Source organism: Saccopteryx bilineata, chromosome 11 (genome assembly GCF_036850765.1).
Source record: "Saccopteryx bilineata isolate mSacBil1 chromosome 11, mSacBil1_pri_phased_curated, whole genome shotgun sequence".
NCBI classification, from domain to species: Eukaryota; Metazoa; Chordata; class Mammalia; order Chiroptera; family Emballonuridae; genus Saccopteryx; species Saccopteryx bilineata.
Window position 1 is genome coordinate 30,865,571 of NC_089500.1, and position 23,201 is coordinate 30,888,771.

Genomic DNA, 23,201 nt, shown 5'->3' on the forward strand with positions numbered 1-23,201 from the left:
AAGGCCTCAGGACAAACCAACCCTGCCAACACCTTGATCTCAGACTGCCAGCCTCCAGAACCATGAGAAAGTAAGTTTCAACACCAAACCCCTCTGTCTTCTCTCAGTTTCTCTTTCTGATTCTTTCCTCTATGTCCTCCAGAGCTCAGAGTTCATAAACACTCTCAAAGGCTCCCTCTTCCTCCAGGCTCAATACTGATACCACAGGACAGAATTTAGGAAATATGAATCCCTGTGAACAGTTAGTCAAAGCCGCTCTGCAGAGCTGTTCCCTGATATTGTTCTACCCTTCCTTTCTAGTCCATTGATGGAGACACAGTTCATCAAAATCCTCCCAAAACAGCCAACCCTTTGGGCCCATTCTTAGTCAAGTCATGGAGATGGGTAAGAGGGTGTTTATTTTTTTTTTCCCGAAGCTGGAAACGGGGAGAGACAGTCAGACAGACTCCCGCATGCGCCTGACCGGGATCCACCCGGCATGCCCACCAGGGGGCGATGCTCTGCCCCTCCGGGGTGTCGCTCTGCCGTGACCAGAACCACTCTAGCGCCTGAGGCAGAGGCCAAGGAGCCATCCCCAGCGCCCGGGCCATCTTTGCTCCAATGGAGCCTTGGCTGCGGGAGGGGAAGAGAGAGACAGAGAGGAAGGAGGGGGTGGGGTGGAGAAGCAAATGGGCACTTCTCCTATGTACCCTGGCCGGGAATCGAACCCGGGTCCCCCGCACACCAGGCCGACGCTCTACCGCTGAGCCAACCGGCCAGAGCTAGAGGGTGTTTATAAGTGAAGCTCTTTTTTATGTGGAGCAGTAGTGCTATTCAAAGAGTTTAAGGAAAATCAGCCTGCACAAAATAATCTACCCTACCAGCCAGTGGCCATTACCTAAAGTTCAACCATCCAGGACGTCCTTGTTGTATTAGTCAAGACCTCTGTTACAGTGTCAATGCCAGAGAAATGAGAAAACAAAGCCATTATACTTTAGGGTCAATTTGAAGTTGTGTCCCGTGAGCTGGTCTGATTAATGGTTGTTAGGAGAGAATTAAGGCACTGGCCACTTAGAAGAAAAAGACAGATTTATAGAAGGTCTGCTGCCTACAAAGGTTGCCTGCTCAAAAGTGGCCACCATTGCCTTTGTTATTTCACAAAAATTCCCTCAACAAATAAACAAGGAGAGTTTCCCAAACTGGGCTTGCATTGAACAACCCTGGACAGTCATACCTAAGTTTTTCCAGTTACACTCAAAGGGAGACCAATTGATTTGTCCAAATAAAAAGCATAAGTACAAAGTGTGTAAATGGGTAGAAGGGGCTTCTGGTCAGTCATCCACTGTAAGTAAATTCTGGTTCCTAACCAATTCCCTCAATTATCTGAAAGTCATGTGGGCACAGCCACATATTTCATAAGGAGGCGTTCCCTTAAAAATGCACTCTCCTAACCCATCGTTTTGTATAAACATGAATAAAGAATGGAAAATAAAAATGTCCCAAAATGAAAGATGCAATTATTTTAGGTTCTTTGCCACAGGAAAAAGAAAGCATCATCCTATTATGATTCTCTCTTTACTTCCCTCCCTTATTCTCTTCTTCTCTTCTACCCACTGTTGAATGAGCCCAAGAATTTTTCTCCAGAGAACATTTCCCCATCATATAGCACAACCTTGGAAATAAACACTGGCTCCAATTGTATGGCCTGGAAAATAAATAAATAAATAAATAAATAACAGTATAGGCTTAAAGGGACATATCTACCACAAGGAAATGAAGCAAGTCTGTGCATTAGATAAGGCTGGATGGTTTCTGCTCTCTCCCATTCCCATATTCAGGTAGTTATCACTTTAAGAAAACAGTCTAAGACTGATATTAGATCTTGCCCTAGTATTTGGCCACACCAAGCAAGAGTATTTCAGAGGTTCTTTGAAATATCATGGGATTCAGAACTCTTAACTTTAGTGTACCAGCCCTTGAATCAGGAAACTTTCTTACCGATTCTGGTCACTGCCTTCTTCCCTGTCCCTGTGTTTGAATCAACCCAATGTCACGCCACTACAGGATACGTGACTCTGGAGCCCAGCTGCCACCCACAGCGACAGCCCTGCTGTTGACTAACCCCAGGCTTGCTTGCTGACTTTGCTTAAATTGGCTGACTGCTGGGCTCATCAGTTTTAAACTGTCTCCCCTCAGGGCCCTATTGCGGAGAAACAGTAGAGGGGAGTTGTAAGGAACACGCCTCCCAGGAAGCCAGCCTGGGATACAGACCTGGGTCCATTTCCAGCTGGGTGACCTGAGGAGGTCCCTGCCTCACTCTGACTCTCTGTTCTCATATGCAAAAAGGAAATGCAATATTACCTGCCTCACAGGTTGGGTGTGAGGGAGAAAGGAGTTAGCCTATAAATTGCTGAGAACTGTGCCTGACACACGAAAACGTCTCGGACTGTTGGTGTCCTCCTGGGCAGCTTGCCATCAGGGGCTGCTCGTCCACTGGGACAGTCTGTTGCTGATCACCCATGCCCGCTGAGTATCAGGTGTCCTATCTACTGAACTGGACTCCCCCAGTACCTGCCCCCACATGACTGGGCCAATCCACTTCCAGGGCTTTCTCCCTTTTCTAAGTTTTAGCCACAGCCCACCTAAGCTACTTTAGATTCAACAGCACTGAATATAAAACATCTCACCCCAAAATCATGTACTGAGTATTTACTATGTGCCAAGCCCAATAATGCATGTGAGAATATACAAAGAAAAACATCTATTGTCTTTTTTTCTCAAAAAAGCTTGGAGTCTAATACTTTTATAAAACGTCTCTAAAATCACACTGGAAGTTTATAGCTAAAAGAAATCTTACTTCCCCCCTGAAATGGGCCTAGTGTGTACACTTAGATTCCCCCCGAAGTTGGATATCTGTGGTTTTCAAGGCTGAGTTCTCCGGGCTGACTGAGATGGGATAACTGGTCACCTGCTCCAGCATCCCACTGACTTCCTCTGGGTTGTGAGACGTATGGACCTGCAGGGAAGGGACCCTGAAGAGGAACCCCTCTGCCAGCTCCCCAGTTCTTAGATGTAAAGCCCTGTTGCTAGCAAGAGATTGTGTTTGTGGTGGCTATGCTGGGAGCCAGAATCTGGCTATAAAATTAGAAAACTAATAAAAGTGGTGATCCTTGCTTCTTCTCTGATTCATTCCATCACTGCTATCGACTAAATGTTTCTATCTCCGCAAAATTCATGTGTTAAAACCTAACCCCCAATGTGTTAGCATTTGGAGGTGGGACCTGTGGGTGGCATTCAGGTCCTGAGGACAGAGCTCTCGTGAATGGAGTTAGTGACCCAGAGAGTTTCCTGTTCCCTTCCACCCCAGCACTGCCTGTGAGTCTGAGCAGCCACACCCGGCAGCAACCCTGATTATTAAAGTGCTGGGTATTTGAGGCTGTTTCCTCTGCACAGAGGCTGGGTCCCCAGGGCCAGTGCAGAGTCTCTGCTGCCTCTTCTGAGGCCTTGGAAGGAGGGCATGCTGGACTCATCATGGACTCTGAAAGTTCTGCTTGGCTGTACCTGAATTACAGCTAATTCACCTCCCAGAGGCCCCTTCACAGGGCCACTTCTGAAATGAGAGAGCAGTGGCCCTTGACCCTCAACCACAGACCCTCCCTCAGTGAGGGGCTCTATCTGGAGAAGTCGTCGCTGTGCAGCTGCACTCCTCTCTGTGCCATAATTCTGTTGCCCAAAAGCCGTGTGCAAGGTGGCTTTTCTAAATGGAACCAGACTATAGTGTCTCAGGAGTGCTCTCCCTTCTACAGATAGACAGAAACCCAAATCCCTCGTTACACTCACGGCTTTGCAGACCACTGGGTCTGAAGACCACTCACTTGCTGCGATTCCTATCTGGTCCCCAGACAACCTTGCCCTCCCTCAGCCATCCCACTCTTGGCCCTGCTAGGATTCCTTCTGGGGACAACATATAGAATCTCCAGCTCCCTGCTCTCAAAGTGCAAGTGAGCTTCCTGTTCTCTCCTCAGCAAAGTCTGACTCATTGCAAGCCTCTCCAACCCCAGGAGTCTCCCATTCCCCCCGCAGTTTGTCTCACGCTGTCCCGCTCCAAAACTAAAGTCTATGTTAGATCTTTCTATAGGATTCTTTACACAGGTGTGGGACTAATTAGAGACCCTGCCTAAAGCAATCCTATAGGCAGCTCGTAGAAAAACGCCTTCTTCCTCTGACACGCACCCCATGCCCAGGGTTGGCAAGATTGGAGACTCTTGCACAGAGCACCGGGGGTGCTGGTGCTTGAACACCAGTGCCCACCACAGGGTCAGCTGGTCCTCCAGACACTGACCTTAATCACCAACCACCGGCACAGCCTAGTTGGGCACACAAACCTTACTGTCATCTGCCCAGACTGGAACTCAGCCTCAGGGGTGGCATGAGGGAAACAGACGGGGGTGGGGTGCACCTGAGTATCTGGCGGCCCAGGATGGCAATGGTGGGAGGCAGCAGGGCCAGGAGTGGGAGGCTGCGTGGACCTCCCCCCACACAGGGGTGACTTTAAGTGCACTGAGACCCTCACGGTCTCCACAGGCGGGAGAACAAGGCCAGAGAGGCCCAACCCACTGCACTCCCAGCCAAGTTCCCAGCCTGCAGAAGAGTCACTGCTCTGCACTCAACTCTGGAAATTATTGTCCCCTGCATAGGACATTCAGAGTGTGGCCTTCTCTTATGACCTCCATGGACCACCATATACAATACAGTAATCAATGAGCCCAATGTTTATCTGAGAAGACATTTTCATTGAGGCAGGTGAGGGGTATCATAATCTTTTCTTAATCCAATAATTTTCAGTAAAGGAAATATTGCTTTCTCTCCCACTACTCCATCAACAGAGATCAAGAAGGAGTATTTATTGTTTATTTATTAGCAAATTAATGTATTCATTTGCTTAATCCCATATTAATTGGGGACAAGCTCTACCATGTGAGTTTGGGTTGAAGAAAGGGAAGCTGAGGTATTTGGATAGGAAACGGCCCACCAAGAAATGACAGAGCTGATTGGACGCACTAGTTAGCCTGGTGAACTGATTTGGGCTGATGTGCTCACAGGCTGGGCCCAGGAGCCTCCTGCTCCCTTCCAGCAGCATCTGTGCATGTGCGGGGCCATCTGGAGGGCGTCCCTGCCTGATGATGATGGGATCTGGTCTGAATAGCAAAGGGTAGCACCAACTGGGCCAGACTACAGGCACGGCCTGCCTGGGGCCAGCTCCGCACAGCCTCTGGAGGGCTGGGACACGCGGGGTTAGCACCGGGGTCAGGGCGGGCGGCACCCCATGTGGGGAGGGCTGATTCTCCCCTCCCCTCTACTTCATAGCAGGTGCTACATGGTTAAGATAACCATAGCAAGGGCAGCTCGAGAAACAGCTGAGTCAGAACATTCACTCTGACGCAGAGGAGAGGGCACGGCAGGCGTGAGAACCACGTGAACCAGGGTTTAGAAGGGGAATGGCTGCGCTGTGTTCTGGGGAAAGAGAAGATATCAGCTGATTCGGCGATCAGCTTCTTTTTCAGCAGAAAAAAAAGAAGATTGGGGGTTTTTTTCCCCTGTACTTCTTTTTAAAGAAATTAAATACTCTTTATTGATCTCCCAGAAAGACCACTACTTCCCTTAAAGAACTTAAACTCTATTAGTAGGTGGAAGATAAAATGTATTGGAATGCAGGCCTGAATGGGAAAACACTGCAGGGCAGGGGGTTGGGGTATGGAGACGATACTTTCACCCAGAGATGGTTCAAGGGAAGTCAGAGAATGCCAGCATTTAAGAGTGTCTTGATGTAAGGATGGCGTCAAGAAAACTTTCCCAGGACTTGAGAATGCTGCCCCAGGGAACAGCTCCTCTGGGTTTGGCCCCAAAGTCCCATGGCTGTGGAAGAAGCAGGGAAATCGTTTTCAGGTGAGATATGCCCACAGTTGCTGCTTCAGTGATTCTGCAGGTGAAGACTCATATCTTTCCTGTCTCAGTGATTTATAATAAACGCTGAGGGTGCCTGGAGCCATCTCTCTGCACTGCTAAGTGTGTGGTTCACAGCTCTTTGGGGAGAGATGGAACGATTGAGCCAGGCTTCCCGCCCATACAGGTGAGTGGATGGGGGCTGTGAGATTTGCAGGGTAAAACCAGACAGAGCTTTTCCTCTCCTCCTTCTCTTGCCCCTCTTGTGACCCCCTACCGCACCCCATACTCAATCTCCCTACATCAGGGGCACAGTAGAACTGGATATCAAAGGAAGGGTTGTACCCCCAGCTTCCTGTGTCCTTCGTGCTATAGAGAGGAGCAGTGGCTGGACTGCTGCCTGGACTGGAGTCCTACAAATGAGGGACAGGACCTACCCAGGCTGGGTGTCCTTCAAGACCCTCCCCTATCCTGGAGAGTAGTGCTCACCACACAAGCAGTGTTGCTGAGACTGTGGGATTCTTCGTCCTGTCCCACTGTGCGTTCAGTGCCTGTATGCCTAGCCTTTGGGGATGCTCAGTCATTTCTGTTCCTACAGGGGAAAGACTCTTCCCTGCCTAATCTAAATTCCTCTTCTTCATGTGATCAGCCAGTGCTCGGCCTGCAGGGAGCTCTGGGAGAGGCATTTGGAGAAGCAAAGACCTGTGTAATTCACAGATAGATGTCATTTCCGATGGCTGCTCTGCACTGGCCTTTGGGATGTTGGGCAAACTTCTGTTTATTTCCTCATCTGCAAGATGGGTGTCAGAATGCCTAACGTTTCAGATAGCTTATATGACTGGCATCATGTGAGTAAAGCTCTTAGTTCAATGCCTACTGCATATAATTAGATCTTTCTGTGCCTCACTTACCAAATAAAGCCCAGATGAGTGAAAGACTTGATACTTTTTTTAAAAAATAGAAGAAGATATTGGAAAATGTGTTTATGATGTTGAGGGTATGGAGAATCTTCTTATAAACAAGATACAAAAGCAAGTCATTAAAGAATAGAGTAACGTAAATGAACTGAATTAAAATTAAGCACCTGACTTGAACCAGAAGAAAGCAATGGATGGGAGAAAATACTGTCACCATATGTTAACACCAGAAGAATTATTCAAAATATATTTTAAAAGATCTTCAAAATAATTTAGCAAAAGAAAAGTAACTCATAATACAGTAGCCAATGACCACAACAGGTTAATCTGCAAAAGAAAAAATATAAATATATAGTCAAAAAATAAATATATACTGGCTCAGCTTCATTAAGACTAAGGAAAGTTCTAATTAAAACATCAATAAAGTTCTAATTCCTTTTATATTGTTTAGTTTGGTAAAATTAAAGTTAGGTAATATAAAAGGATGATGAAGTGGTGTAAAAATACATTATTTGTACATGATTGATGAGAGTGTAAGTTTGCACAATCATTTTGGAGAGAGAAATGCCAACCTTTGAGATAATTTTAAGATGTATACATATACTGAGACACCTACATGGATGTTTATTATGGCACCATCTCTAGTTAGAGGAAATTTTAAACAATGACTAAGTTAAATGTGATAGTCTCATAATATGACATAGGACAGAGTAGCTAAAACAACTATGGCCACCTCTATATTCTGAAATAAAATCATCTTTAAGACACATGTTGAGTGAAAAAGACATAGGTATGATACCATTTATATTAGATTAAATAGATTAGACAGATACTTATATGTGCTCTATTATTTTGTACCCGTGCATATATGTACATAGATGTCTTTTTAAAAATCCTACAAGCCTGAGGACCAAACTGCAGACCCACAGATGCTGGGGAGGAGCTGGCATGGGGCAAAGGGGAACATCATTTTCACTGTGATATTTTAATTTTTTACAAGAAGTAATACAGTCATAAATTCCTTATGTAATTAAAATTAATTTTTAATAAAACAAAATAAAATCTGTACCTCATCATAAACCAAATTCTGATCTAAGGGACACCTAATGAAAACAGCTAATATTGAGTAACAATCAATCAGACCCAGTTCTGAGGGTATCTCTGTGTGTCTACTATGTTTCTGTCTTTTCATGTTTCACTTTTATCCACAGGACAACATGATGAGGAGGCAGTGTTTTCATCTCTCCTTGTAGCTAAGGATGCTAAAGCAATAGGAGATTGAGTATTGCCCACAGTCACTACCCACAAGCATTTGCAGAGCTGGAATTTGAACACCTCCAGTCATTGTGGCTGGAGGAGCCGTGCTCTGCAGGCCCCATCGCTCCTCTATGCTCCTGGGAGAACGTCTGTGGGAGCGGCCTCCCAGGCCCAGGGAGTGGCAGCCCTTCCCAGCTCAGCGCTCAACTCCCCCCAGAGGAGACCCAGGCTGCCCTCTCAGGGCCCGGCACCTCACAGTGGGAGGATGGCTGGCTGAGGGGTGGAGCTTGAAGAGGAAGGAAAATTGAAGAGCCATTACAGGCAAATGGGACAAAGGGGAGGGCGAGCCCGAAGGCCCTGCATCCCACAGCCCGTGGCAGCATGGAGAGGCTGGGGCCAGGGAGGGCTCCCGACAGCCTGGAACAGCCCGTGGCAGCACGGAGAGGCTGGGGCCAGGGAGGGCTCCCCACAGCCTGGCCTCTGCCTCTCCTGAGAAGTCAGATTTTCACCTGCCGCTCTGATGGAGTGGGAGAGCACACCATTTTTAATCCTTCTCAATTGGACATGAATTATTCAAACAAAGAAGAAGAAGAAGAAGAAGAAAACGTCTCTGGTAGTAAATGTGACTCTTATGGACTCTAATATCTGGTGATTAGCAAGGGGCAAATGAAGCATTTGGCACGGAGTGAGAAAAATAAGTGAAATGTTTCAGTTGAGACAAATCCAGCCCTAACTCCTGCCTCAGGCCACCAAGCACCAGGACTTCTCAGGATTGTTGCCCACCTGCCAGCCAGAGATGGTTCCCAGTCACAATTTGTTAACGAGGGACTTCTCTCAAAAGCGGGTCTCTGCGTGGTGAACACGAGGCAGCATTCATGCAATTTAGGAGCCCCCACATTCAAAGCTTCCATAACTGGAAATCCCCCAGGACCCCTCAAAGGTAGAGGCCATTATCTTAAGAAGCCCCATAGAAGAGTGCCCAGCTGGGACAGCAGAGGAAGGCGTTGCCCTGGCACATGACTTAGAGAATTTCTGGACTAGTGGCTCTCAGACCCCTTGCATCAGAAGAGTAGTGGTTACACTCAGGAGAGCTGGCTAAGTTCCATGTACTTTGTACACATTACCTAACGTAATCTGCATTATAATAGGTAAGGTAACCACTAATATTAGTCCCATCTCACAGGTGATGACGCGGAGGCACCAAAAGGTTGGGTGACTCGACCAAGGCCGTGTAATTAATTTGTAGGTGTCAGAGAAGAGATACGAACCCAGGGAACCTATGTGAAAGCCCACCATGCTCTACCTACTCTAATCGGGCAGGAAAGCATTAAGGTGGGAAGTCCAGGGGAAGGACCAGGGAAGCTGCAGTTTAATAACCTGCTCAGGTGATTCTTATTCACCCAAAGCTAGAATTTTAGAATATTGTGTGCCTCAGAAAAATGAGATGCATCTTTGGCGCTAACTCTGCTATCTAGTTTATCTCACTGTGTGGACTGCATTTTGTAAAGAAGCGGTGTTTTCCCTCGTTGACACTTTTGCCTTCTGTCCCCACCACGGCCCCTGAAGCACAGCTCCGGGCATGGAATTCAGTGAGTAAGTATTACTCCAGCGAGAGAGTGTGGCACCCCGAGTCCAGAAGCCAAAGCTCACATCCCAGCTCTGTTATAAAATTAGCTTGGGCGGGTCCCTGCAGCTGAAGTAGCCTCAGCATTCTCATCTACTCAATGAGGATAATGTCAAAAGGGGATTTTAAAATAATACTAGTCTTTAATTAGGTGTTTGTTCTCTGATGGACACTAGGCTAGCGCCTCTGACATACAATGCCTCTTATTTCCAAGAACCTTCAAGGTAACCATTGTTATTCCCTTGTTTCAGATAGAGGCAAGATTTCAGAGACCCTGGGCTGCTTGGCTAACCCTGCACAGCCAGCCGTGAGGGAAAAGCATTCTTACCCAAGTCCCTTTGATTCCATATCACACTCTTCTTTCCTCCACACCACCCAGTGTGCCGTCTCTTCTCTATCCCCTGGATATAATGACAGCCAAATGAGATCACAGATATATCAGTAGGGTGGGCTGGGCTATCCTGTGATTAAAAACAGCTCTAAATCTCAGTGGCTTAAAACAACAAATGTTTATTTCTTGCTCTTGCCACACATCCATCAGGGGTCAGCAGGGTGTTTCTGTGTGCCATAATCACTTAGGGACCTAGATTGAGCAGTCCTCATCCTATGTGTCACTCAGGGGAAGCAAGGTCAAATCATAAAAGCCCACTGAAAGCTCTGCTCAGTTTAAGGAGCTGTATGTCTAACCTACTCATATTCAATCCACCAAAGCAAGTCTTGACCAAGTCCAAAGCCAGTGAGTTGGATAAGCTTGGCAAGGGCAGAAAAGAAACAGGAATTGTGAACCATAATTAATCTACATAGAAGACCTTCAATGTAAAGAATACTTTGGAAGTTACTCAAGTGAAACATGAAGTATGCTTTTTCCCATGGAGGCACGCTAGTGGCCCCACGGCTCCAAGCTGAGCCTCCGCATCTGCAAACCCATAGATATCTCCTCTGTTATCAGAAATCTAATTATGACCCTCGTTTCTGCTCAATTACTAAAGACAAGGCAGTGAAGAGCCATGAAAGAGGGGGAAAGTCTGCTTTGCAGCAATGACAAACCATATTTCATATGCATAAAGGAGAGAAATAAAAGAGCATTGCTTTTACTCATAATTGCAATTTCCTTCTCGTTTCCTTTTCAAATTAGTGAATGTAATTGTTTGGTAATAAAATATCAGCATAACATATTAGATGTAGAGAACAGACAAGTTTAAAGGACAGTTGCCAAGAACAGGAGGGGGAGAAGAGTGAATAAAATCAGGGTGTACAAACCTGTGGGTCTTTAGCAAAATGTAGACCAGACTCTATTCTGACCCTCTCTGTGCTTTTCCTTCTTGACTCTTAACTGAAGCAAACAAATGGTCCAGACGAATCAGTATTCTCCAGCTCCCTTAAAATTGATGTCAGTACCAAGTTCAGACAGGAAAGAATGAGAGCAGGAGCGAGAGTCCAGCGACGACAGAATGACTGTGGGACAGAACAGTTTTGGGAACAAGCTTTGGTTTAATACCAGCTCCACTATCCTTTGGCTGTGCCACCTTGGAAAGATTATTAACCTCTCTGAGTCTCATTTCTAAAGGAGGAATAAAAAATATCCTGTCTCCCGAGTTAGGTGCTCCACAAAGAGTAGTTACGCTAATTTTTAGAAAATTAGAGCAGGTGGTTTAAAACCCTGCAGAGGGGACAGTGATGAACCACGGGGGTTACCGTGGGCAAAAAGTCAAAACTAGGAGAGACTTTATTTGTTGTCTTCAATTCTATTGATTGCTTCCTGTCTGCCCTAACTGCCCCATTTCCCCCCCAAACCTAGCCCCGTCTTCTTGTGCTCTCAGGTCAATGTCGTATGCTATTTGCTGGGGCATTAACTGACAACTAAGGTGCTATATGATTAAGAAATCCTGAAGAAGGTTGTCATGGCGGAATAAAAAGCTCCTGGATTGGGGACACGCTTTTGCCTCCCACAACACAGCCACCCCTTTAATGTCTGCCCTAATTGAGTAGTTGGACCCCATAGGCGAGACCTAAATTGAGAGCCATGGGAGGTTAGAAATTAAACAGTAGATTCAGTCTGTAACCTCAGATACCTCCAGACTGGTGGAGGGAGGAGAGGAAGCTGAGTCCGTCCAGCGTGGAGGTTCATTGCTCTGCTGCTCCAGGGCGTGGGTGCACTAGGAAGTCACTGGTGTGAATACAGGGACCTGGGGGTCCTCAGTGGCTCACATAGGGCTCCAGCTTTCGATGGTGGCAAGTCATTTCCTTATACTAGCAAAAAAGAATGCCGACAGAAACTACCCTTCACTTAGCCTGCAATTTCACTGACCGACTCCCAGGGAAGGGAGAACACCAGCACCCCATGAGGAAGGTCCCAGTAAGAGGGGGCCGGGCTGATGAGCACTTCCTCTTTCAGCCCTGAGTACTCCTGGAAGCTTCCCAGAAGAACCAGAAATGGAGAAATGACCTCAGTTCCAGGTAGAGAAATTTTGTCAACACATGATGTGGAATCTTCTGGCAATAAAGAACTGAGGCTGGAGGAAGCTGGGAGTTCTCTGTCACTCTATCCCCAAAGCCACCTCAATGCAAAATGCCCCTAGTGGCAGTTTGGTGGAAGTTTTGAAACAAATATAGTCATTTTCCTCCAGAGGGAGAAAGGCTGCCCAACAAACCCCCAAGGGAGACACCAGGCCAGTACCTGACCTGGGAAAGGAACAGAATGGTGGAGAGAAATGCTCAGAGGACAAAGGCTCCTGAGGAGCATCTCCGATTGTAGGAACCAGAGTGACCTTGTCCGTCACTATGCAGCCTTTGGGGCCCCTCCCAGTCAGGGTCAAAGCCGGAGGTGCCTTCCATCAGCATGACCCCGAAAGTTCCTTCTCGGGTTCTCACTCAATCACCCACAAATCCTTAGAGAAGGCCTCCTACGTACCAGGAAAATGCACTACGTACTCATTAAGCACAGCATAACATTTCTGAAAGTGTTGGACTCCTCAACTGCAGGGAAGAGTGAATCAGAGGCCCTGTCAAAGTCTTTGCCAGCACTGACTACAGTTAATACCTGTGCATTTGGGGAGCCCAGAAGCCATGCTTGAGCTGAGCCAGGGAGCTAGCATGTGGTTAGGCAGTGAAGTCTGGGATGAAACAGCTGACTCCCATCTTCTGGTGGAGTTTTCCTGGACTGTAGCAGTAGGACGGCATCTCTCCCACTGAACTGACCAGGGACCCTCTGTGCTCACACTCAGATGTGCTTGCACTGTCCCCAGTAGTGGCTATGGCTAGTGAGTGTGTGCCTCTCATCTGCTGAGCTGCCTGAGAGACCTCACTTCTCTCACAAGGCCTGTAAGAGTCTTCAGTAAGATGGTACATGGTATATACATTTATATATTGAATATATTTACATACTGAGAGAATAACTGGGTGTCTAAATGCCCCTACAACTGTTGATGTGGGTACCCACAAGATGCTTGCTCCTGCTGGACCCTTCCTACCAATGTCGGCCACAAAGGTCCCTCCAGGATCACTGCTCTCAACGCCCCAAACTGTCTTCTCAGTGCTCCTGTTTACATCTGGGGTTTATATTACAAGGGTCTGAGATTGCTTGAGAATGAAAAGCTTCTATAAAGAATTTTTTCTGATAAAATCATTCTATCTCAACTGTGAGAAGGGAGGGAAATAACTTTCAAAGACCAAACCAAGCAACCAACCTAATAAAGAGGCCGTCAGAATTCTCTGCGAGTTCACCTGCCTTTAAACCACCAACAACAGCAACAAAGCTAACCATTATTAAATAATTATTTTAAAGTTTTCTCTTGACCATATTTTGACAGTATAGGCCCCAACCTGAAGTCACAGTTAACACAGTAGCCTCTCTTAGCATTCATTTCAAAGGCCAGTTTTTTGTTTGATTTTTATAACACATCTTCCTCAGATTCCAAATCCTCCTCACCTCCCCCACTCAAGATCTGCTTTACACGCAAGAGGAGGCAGTTCTGACGCTTAGAGAACTTGTACAGCAGGTCACTAAAACCGCCCTGCTGCTCACATGGGAGAAAAATGGGGGAAAAAGAAGAAAAGGCAAATGAACAAGAACAACAAAATGACAGTCTGGTTAACCTGGGAACTTGGAAGAGAAATGCAATCACCTGGCCCAGAAGTTGAGGGACTCGGGGGCTCTATAACCAAATGCAAATAAACTCTCAGCAGAAAAATTGTGTGGGAGGCGATGGAGGAGTGGAGAGGGGAAAGGAGGCAGGGATTTCTTCGGTACTTACCTGTGTGGCATCGGCTTCAAGTCGTCTCTAAGTAGAACTGACGGCATTACAAACACAATAAGCACTTCTAGACAAACTGGAATAGCAATCACTTCAGGAGCCAGGAAGCATTCACAATTTTGCTGTTGTCAACGCTTTCAGTGGCTTTAATTTTCAATGGTAAGCACAACTTCTATATAGTGTTGTCAAAACCGCAATGAAGTTATGTCATTGAATATTAAAGGCCCAGCCTGCGGAATGCCAACACACAGATTTGAATTTCATGCTCGCTTCTAAACATCAAGACAAATATGTCTAATTTCATAAAAACCTGGCCAGCCCCAGGGAGGCTGACAATCATATCTATTGTTGCCCAGGTTTGCTGGAATAAAACGTGGCCCTGCTCTGTGTGTGAGACCAAAAGGGAGGAAGAAGAAGAGGAGAAAGAGAATTGAGGATTACCAGGAGTTGCAATAAAAACTGGCCAACTTTGTATAAATTTTGAAGACTGGGAGCAGAGCCCTGATTGGATTTCAGCTGGTGTCTGACCTGATCCCTCTGGAGTCAACGTTCCAAATCCATGTGAGTTTGCTCGAAAAGAATTCTTTGAGCCTGGAAAAGTGATCTACTTCATTCACTTCCAAAGAAATGTGTATTGAATGTTTCCTACTGTATGTCTGCCTGCACTAAGCACAGCACCCAATGCACTGAGGTGCGAGAGTGATCTTGAGAGGTGGGTGGGGACAAAGGTGGGGAGGATCCCCACTGAAGACTTTGCAGCAAGTATTAGCATGTTACATATTGTGTTTTTAAAGATGATTAATTCTAAGATTGAAAGGAGCTCAATTTGCTCTAAAAGAAAGAGGAAAAGGCAGGCAAGGACACGTAGTGAGTCCTTAAGGAAGAAGAGAAAACGGTTGTTGATCAGGCTCTTCTTGCTCTTACCATGCATTTCAAAAGACTGACTCTTTGTAATCCCTCTTCAGACACCAACTCTTCCACCCCTACTGCCCCCACACCCAAAATCCACATCATACTTGGAATAAGAGTATCAATTATAGGCCCTGGTCAGTTGGATCAGTGGTAGAGCGTGGCCCAGCATGTGGAAGTACTGGGTTCAATTCCTGGCCAGGGCATACAGGAGAAGCACCATCTGCTTCTCCACCCTTCCCCCTCTCCTTTCTCTCTGTCTCTCTCTTCCCCTCCGGCAGCCAAGGCTCCATTGGAGCAAAGTTGGCCAGGGTGCTGAGGATGGCTCCATGGCCTCTGCCTCAGGTGCTTGAATGACTCTGGCTGCAATGGAGCAATGCCCCAGATGGGCAGAGCATCGCCCCCTGGTGGGCACGCCGGATGGATCCCGGTCATGCGCATGTGGGAGTCTGTCTGACTGCCTTTCTGCTTCTAACTTCGGAAAAATACAAAAATAAAAAGAATATCAATTATAGAAGTTTTAAAAACCCAAGTGTCAGGTGATGTTTTTAAGCCTTAGTAATCCATTTTCACATCACGGTATTTTAAGACTTAAAGGTGTTATCACAGCTCTTATCCTATTGAATTCTCATATTGATCCTATGAAGAAGGTATACTAGTGCTACTAATTTGATAATCATTTCCCCAACCCATTTTAAAGATGTCTATGTGATGCGCAGAGGAACAGTGACTTGCCCATGGGAATACACTGATTTATTTAAGTTAGATCCTAAGAATTGTGACTCTAACACTAATCATTATTTCACCTAATTTTCCTATGCCTCCTTCCACAAAGCTTAGTCCCTGACCCAAATGAGAGGCATGGAAAAGAAACCCAGGATTTAATAAAACTTGCTTATTTTATAAGGACATGAGTCTTGGTTCAGATATGGTGATGAGGACAGATCTTGGCATCCATCGAGAGTGGATAGAGTAATTCTTTCTTTTTGCATTTCACAAGAGCATGTGTAAAGGCACAACCCTCTCTAAAAGTTGTGGGCAAAATAGGTATGGTGAGTGATGAAATAAGGAAAGAGTGGGCAAAAAGTAGGTAAAGTCGCAGAAAGACACCACCTTCCCTAACCTCCTTCCTACGGCCTTTACAGCCAGGATTACATCATCTAGTCATTGATAAATTTCATTTTGACCTCTTGTTAAGGGCAAAGACTGTGCAATCTCTTGTTGTATTTTCTAAAGGAGTGGTTTCAAAATTTTGAAGTGCATCAGACATACATGGAGAAACTTGTCAAAAACGCAGATTTCTGGGACATTCAACACCCACGAGAGCCAGCAGGTCTAGACCCATGTTGAATGAACAACTTTAGGAAACCATACGGACGGCCGGGTCAGGGGATGGACAGTGGAAAGCTGGCAGGAGGTGGAAAGTATGGCCGGAAGGAGCAGGAAGCTGCTCTGCAAGGGCCCTCCACTCCATGCCAAGGCGTCTGGGCTCCACCCTGAAGGCAGCAGCAATCCCAGTAGGATTGTAAGTGTGGTGAGGCTATAATTCTTTCTTAGATTATTTTGGTTGCAAAGTGGGATCAAGGCAGGTAAAGCTGGAAATAAATAGAACGGTTAAAAATCTGAACGAGAGTAGCTCTAGAAAAAAAAAAAAAGGCAGTTCCTAGAGGCAATCAGAAGACCAATATCCTTGCTGCCCATGGGAATACACTGATTTATTTAAGTTAGATCCTAGGAATTGTGACTCTAACACAGTGGTCCCCAACCCCCGGGCTGCGAACCGGTACCGGTCCATGGGCCATTTGGTACCGGTCCACAGAGAAAGAATAAATAACTTACATTATTTCTGTTTTATTTATTGTATATTTAAGTCTGAACGATGTTTTATTTTTAAAAAATGACCAGATTCCCTCTGTTACATCTGTCTAAGACTCACTCCTGATGCTTGTCTCAGTCAGGTGATACGTTGCTGCTAAAATCAAACCCATAAACTAGCAAAATGAGTGAAAACAAAATTCCATCGAAAGTTTTTTTGTGAAGTGGAAGAGGGCCAGTGAGGAGACAGAAGAACCTACAACCTCGAAGAAAAAGAAGGCTTCATTTAACAGACAATACCAGGAGTCCTACTTGAAGTATAGATTTATTGCAACTGGTGATTCTCGCACACCAAGGCCGCTCTGCATAATATGTGGCGACCAGCTAAGTAATGAGACAATGAAGCCTTCAAAACTGCTTTGCCACTTGGAGACCAAGCACCCTACTTTAAAAGACAAGTCTTCTGAGTATTTCAAAAGAAAAAAGCATGAACAAGAAGGACAGAAACAATTACTGGTGGCCACTACATCAATAAATGCGAGTGCACTGAGAGCATCATACTTGGTGGCTAATTGTATTTATTGCTAAGGCTAAGAAGCCATTCACCATTGGTGAAGAATTGATCTTTCCAGCCACCAAAGACATTTGTCGTGAGTTTCTAGGAGAGGCTGCGGTTAAAAAGATACAGATGCCTCTTTTGGCTACCACCATCACACAGCGCATTGAGGAAATAGCAGAGGACATTGAATCACAATTGTTGGAAAGGATTAATAAATCACCGTGGTACGCTCTCCAGGTTGACGAATCTACAGATATTGACAGCAAGGCAATGCTATTTGTTTACGTGCGTTATCTTTATCAAGAGGATGTGCGTGAGGATATGTTACGTGCACTATCATTGCCAACCAAAACCACAGCCGCAGAACTATTTAAATCACTGGATGACTATATATCAGGAAAACTGAAATGGTCTTTTTGTGTCGGCAAATGCACAGATGGAGCTGCTGCCATGACCGAAAGGATGTCTGGTTTAACTACTCGGATTAAGGAGGTTGCACCTGAATGCGAGTCTACGCATTATGTCATTCACAGGGAAAGGCTGGCTAGCCGAAATATACCACTGGAACTTAACAGCGTATTGAATGATGTCGTTCAAGTTATTAACCACATCAAAGCACACGCCCTTCACTAGAGCCTGTTGGAGCAGCTTTGTGAGGAAATGAACACAGAGCACAGATACCTTCTCTTATACACAGAAATAAGATGGTTTATCCCGAGGGAGGTCCCTGGCCAGAGTGTTTGAATTACGAGAGCCGCTGCAGAGATTTCTTTCAGAAAAAAAGTCACCACTAGCAGCACATTTCAGTGACAAGGAATGAGTCGCAAAACTCGCTTACTTGTGCGACATAATTAACCTTCTCAATGAACTCAATTGGTCACTTCAGGGGAAAATGACAACTGTCTTCAAGTTGGCAGATAAAGTAGCTGCATTTAAAGCCAAACTGGATTTGTGGGGACGACGCGTGAACAGGGGTATATTTGACATGTTTCAAACATTCACGGGAATTTTGGAAGAGACTGAGCCCAAGCCTTCATTGTCCCAGCTGGTACACGATCACCTGTGTTTGCTTTTAAAAGAGTTTGAACAATACTTCCTAACCACAAAAGGCCCATGAATTGCCAAGGAATGGATCCGCGATCCATCTGTCAACAAACCAGGTGAATCCAGCGTGTCTATTCAAGAAGAGGATCAACTACTGGAGATAGCAAATGATGGCAGCCTTAAAAATATGTTGGAGACTACAACTCTGCCGGTGTTCTGGATTAAAGTCATGGCAGAATACTTCGAGATCGCCACAAAATCACTAAAAACCCTGTTGCCATTTCTGACATCCTATTTGTGTGAAGCAGGATTTTCTGCAGTGACAGCAACCAAAACAAAATTATGGAATAGACTGGACATAAGCAACACACTTCGGGAGTCATTGTCTCCCATTACCCCTAGATGGGACCATCTCGTTGCAGAGAAACAAGCTCAGGGCTCCCACTGATTTAGCGTTATGGTTGTTGAGAGATAGGCTACTATCTTTCATTCTATATAAACATTATAATAAATAACCCTTAACTTACAATATTCATAACAATGGTGAGTTGTATTTTTCATGCACTTTATATTTGTTTTTGTGTTGTATCTTATTTTTAAGGCATGTTTAAACCTTACCACAGTGACTGGACAGTGTTTGGAGGCAGAGAGGATGTTACTCATGTTATGTTGTTGGTGTGATGTTAAGAGGACGCTTCTAATAAAGTTGCATATGAGTACACAGTGGATTCATGTTTATTTTTATTGTCATAGGTTCATGATTGGTAGCGAGCCTGAACCTATCATATTACATATCGATTTCAGACATGAAACATTGTCAGAATAACAAATTTAAATACAGCCTGAATAATGACATGCTTGTTCCTCCTTTAATTTAGCCCAATAAATATTGTAGGTTCAACAATTATATTTAAAAATACCACAGTTTTTACACCGGTTGCATAATTTTATTTTGTGCATTTATCCATCCCACCCTAAAGGCCAGTCCATGAAAATATTTTTTGACATTAAACCGGTCCGTGGCCCAAAAAAGGTTGGGGACCACTGCTCTAACACAGTGGGAGGGGAAAGGTGGAGAAGCAGATGGGTGCTTCTCTTGTGTTAGATGAGAGGGAGAGGAAGGAGAAGTCTGGGATGATGTCTAGAATTGTTCTTGGACAACTGGATAGATAATAATTGATGTTTACTAAGTACTAAATGTGCTGGGCTCTATTCCAATGTGGAGGCACAGCAAGTTATGATAAATTTCCCAATTAGGAAATGGTGGGTTCAAGATTCAACTGCTCAAACCCACATTAACTGGGTCTAGAGTCCATACTTAAACCATTGCACCAGCTTGCTTCGTGCTAGTGAAAGATAAGGAGCCTGAGTTTAGGAGTTCAGTTAGAAAAGGAGAAAAGGAAGAACAGAGAGTGAAAGAGCTGTAGAGAGAGTTTACAGAGAGCAAAGAAGACTGCAAAGAAAGTGAAGCCCTGGAGATCCCAAGAGGAAAGATGTTTTCCGAGATCTTGCAGAAAGGACATCAATACCATATGCTGCAGAAAGCACGATAAGAAAGTCCGTTGGGTTTGGCCATCTCCAGGCTATTGGAGAAGTCACAAGTATTTCCATGAATTCTAGGGATTAGATAAAAGAGAAGTAAAGAAAGAGATGACAATCCTCAGAGTGAAAGGCAACGTAAAGGCAGAGAGATAATCTATTCTTATTCTGAGCATACAGAGGCATCAGGGCATCGCAGACAGTAGTTAAGGAGGCACTGAGAAAGCAGTCAGGATAACTGAGGAGTACAGAGAGGTGTGTGAGTCAGAAGTGGGAGTGGATGACAAATGTCTAAAGAAGAATGACAAGGGTCAGGAATGATAGTCTTTAGAAATAAGGATGCCACAGGAATACAAAGCAGCTCCTGGGAAATACTGAGAACCTAGTGAGGTTTGGACCCACCATTGGCATGGGTGTGGTGGAGTGTTCTCCAGCTGTGCCCACCAGCTTGAGTACAGGTATATGCCTGGGTCCACAGCTGAGGATTTATAGAAGGGTTTTGTGTGAATACAGAGTTAGACTGGATAGGAATAAAGTAGACAGGTGCCTCAATCTAAGTAAGTAAATGAATAGAGAAATGGGAGCTTCATAGATAGATGACAAGTTCCTGAGTGTGGCCCCAGGTATACATGTCCCCATCAGACCAACAGAAAGCAAGGAGTGAGGCAAAGCAAAATTTCATGGTACTCCCTGACCACGTGGTGGCACAGTGGATAGAGCGTCGGACTGGGACTCAGAGGACCCAGGTTTGAAACCCTGAGGTCGCCGGCTTGAGCGTGGGCTCATCTAATTTGAGCACAGCTCACCGACTTGAACCTAAGGTCGCTGGCTTGAGCAAGGGATCACTCGCTCTGCTGGAGCCCTTTCCACCCCATCAAGGCACATATGGGAAAGCAATCAATGAACAACTAAGGTGTCACAACAAAGAACCGGTGCTTCTCATCTCTCTCCTTTTCTGTCTGTCTTTCCCTATCTGTTCCTCTCTCTGTCTCTGTCTCTGTCACAAAAAAAGAAAAAAACAAACAAAAAAATGGCCCTCATTCTGAACAGGCAATCCAAGAAGTATAAGCTTATGAAGAGTTGTGAAGTCTTTAAGTGCAGGCAGCTATGCCCTAGGAAAGCTAAACTCTTCAACTATGCCCTAAATCCTAGCCCAGAGCAGCCACTGGAACCCAGGGTCTTAGGAAGAATCATGTGGAATGGGCAGCCTCTTCAGAAATTCCTTAAGTTCAGGAGCCATTACTTTTTTATATATTGATTTTAGAAAGAGAAGAAGAGAGAGAAAGAGAGAGAAAGAAACATCAATTTGTTGTTCTACCATAACAAGAATCAACCTATTTATGCATTTATTGGTTGATTCTTGTTATGTGCCCTGACTGGGGATCAAACCAGCAACCTAGGCATATAACGCTCTAAACAACTGAGCTACGTGGCCAGGGTAGGAGCCATTACTTTTTAATATGACACTGGTGTTTTTGTCTTCATTTTCCTTTTTCTCTAATGTCCTAATTTCTTTCCTTCGGCTGCAGATAAAATCTTGCTTCCTTCATGAAATTTCTAATGTCCCCTCCAGCTCACATGGTTCTCTGAGGCTGACCTTCCACCCTCCCGTCACACAAGAGTGTGAGCTGCCTTCCATGCGAGCTCTGGATTGCATACATTAGACTGTATAATTTTTCTCTTTCAGGGGTCAATATGGCATCACTGAGAAAACAATCATGGTGCGGAGCCATCAGACAGAGTTACTGTTCTCAGAAAGGGATGGACACCGAATCCATAGTTGGTACTGGCTATCGTCGACTAATGTTTGCTTAGTATCTGTTGGGGACACGCTAGGAAAACCAAGTCAAGCCCATCCAGACAGAGCAGGAGCAGTGCCAGCTGGATGCGGGGATTGATGGCCCTGAGTCTAATAGCAAATTAAAGGATAATCATGAAACTCTCTTTGGCAGTCTTGGTCTCATATCTGAAAATCACCATCACAGTGATCATATAAATTTTAAAAGTAAACTGAATCCTGGCCCAAAGAAAGGATGCAGACTTGACTTTGGAAGGCCTTAGACAATAAACAGGAATGAGTGGGTGGCAGGCGGTTAAAAAGAAAAGGCCCACAGCAGTGCTGGGGGGAGGGTGGTCGTCACGTAGGAGTCACGGTGGCATCCTGCGGGTCATGGTCACAGAGGCTCTGATGCACTGGGAAGGGGGCTCTGATGCAGCTCACAGACCAGTGGTTATTTTCTTCCTGGAAGGGAAAGCAGATGGGGAAATAGCGGTGATGCTCCGGGGATTAAGGCTGCAGCCCCTGCAGGGAGCAGGTGGTGGCTCAGCGGGCTGCAGAGACTGGAGCTCCATCTCCCTTCCCCACAACTGTGAGTTTTATTAAGAGATGCTCAGATTCTATGAGAGTGGGGATTATGTGGAACTCATCTCGCCACCCCTTTGACTCTGTTGATTAAGTTTCTTTCTCTAAGACCTTGCAGTATGAGTGCTTGGGAGGCTGGTAAGGGAGAAGCCAGTCCCCCAAACCCCATCCCCGGGGCAGCTGGACCATAAGGACTTTAGACTCAATTTCCATCTAGACTCTGTAGCAGTTGTCATCCTTATAAAGACAACATAAGGGAGAGAGATGATAATAGTACCAGCCCTTCCATTCTTTATTAATTGTTCTTTTGTGATACAATACAGAAAAAAAAATTCTAAAAAGGCAAATATAAGGTACTATAAAATAAGGATCAAGAAATGTATTTTCATATGCAAACAAGATTTAAAGCTAAACTTTCCCCTGAATCCAAGTATACGTATACATACACACATATAATTATGCATTACTAAGCATCAGAACCCTTCAGTAGGACTTCACATTTCACTCAAAGGAAAAGCCAATCTCCCAATGCCCTGTGAGATTTCATGAGGTGGCCCCCGTCTACTCTCTAAACTCACTTCTCCTGGCTCACACGATCTCACTCCTGCCCTTCAGAACTCCTTGCTGTTCCTTAAACATGCCAACCTTCAGGTTTTAGCATAGGCTATTCCTTTTTTCAATAGATGATTTTCCTCCAAATACCTGCTATGGCTAACTACCATACCTACTTCTTTTCTGATATCATTTCAATCAAGCCTGCTATGACCTCCCTATTTAAAATTGCTTTTACTCCCACCCTAAGATATTCCCTACTGTACTCTAAATTTTTTCTTTTATTTCCACAACACATCTCATTCTATCATACTCTTTAGTTTCCTTATTGGTTATATTTATTGTTTGTCCTCTGTGTCCTTCTCTAGAATGCACGCTGTGCAAGACAACGATCAGTACATTGCTCACAAATGTTTACAACAATGCCTGGATGTACAAGACACGAAAT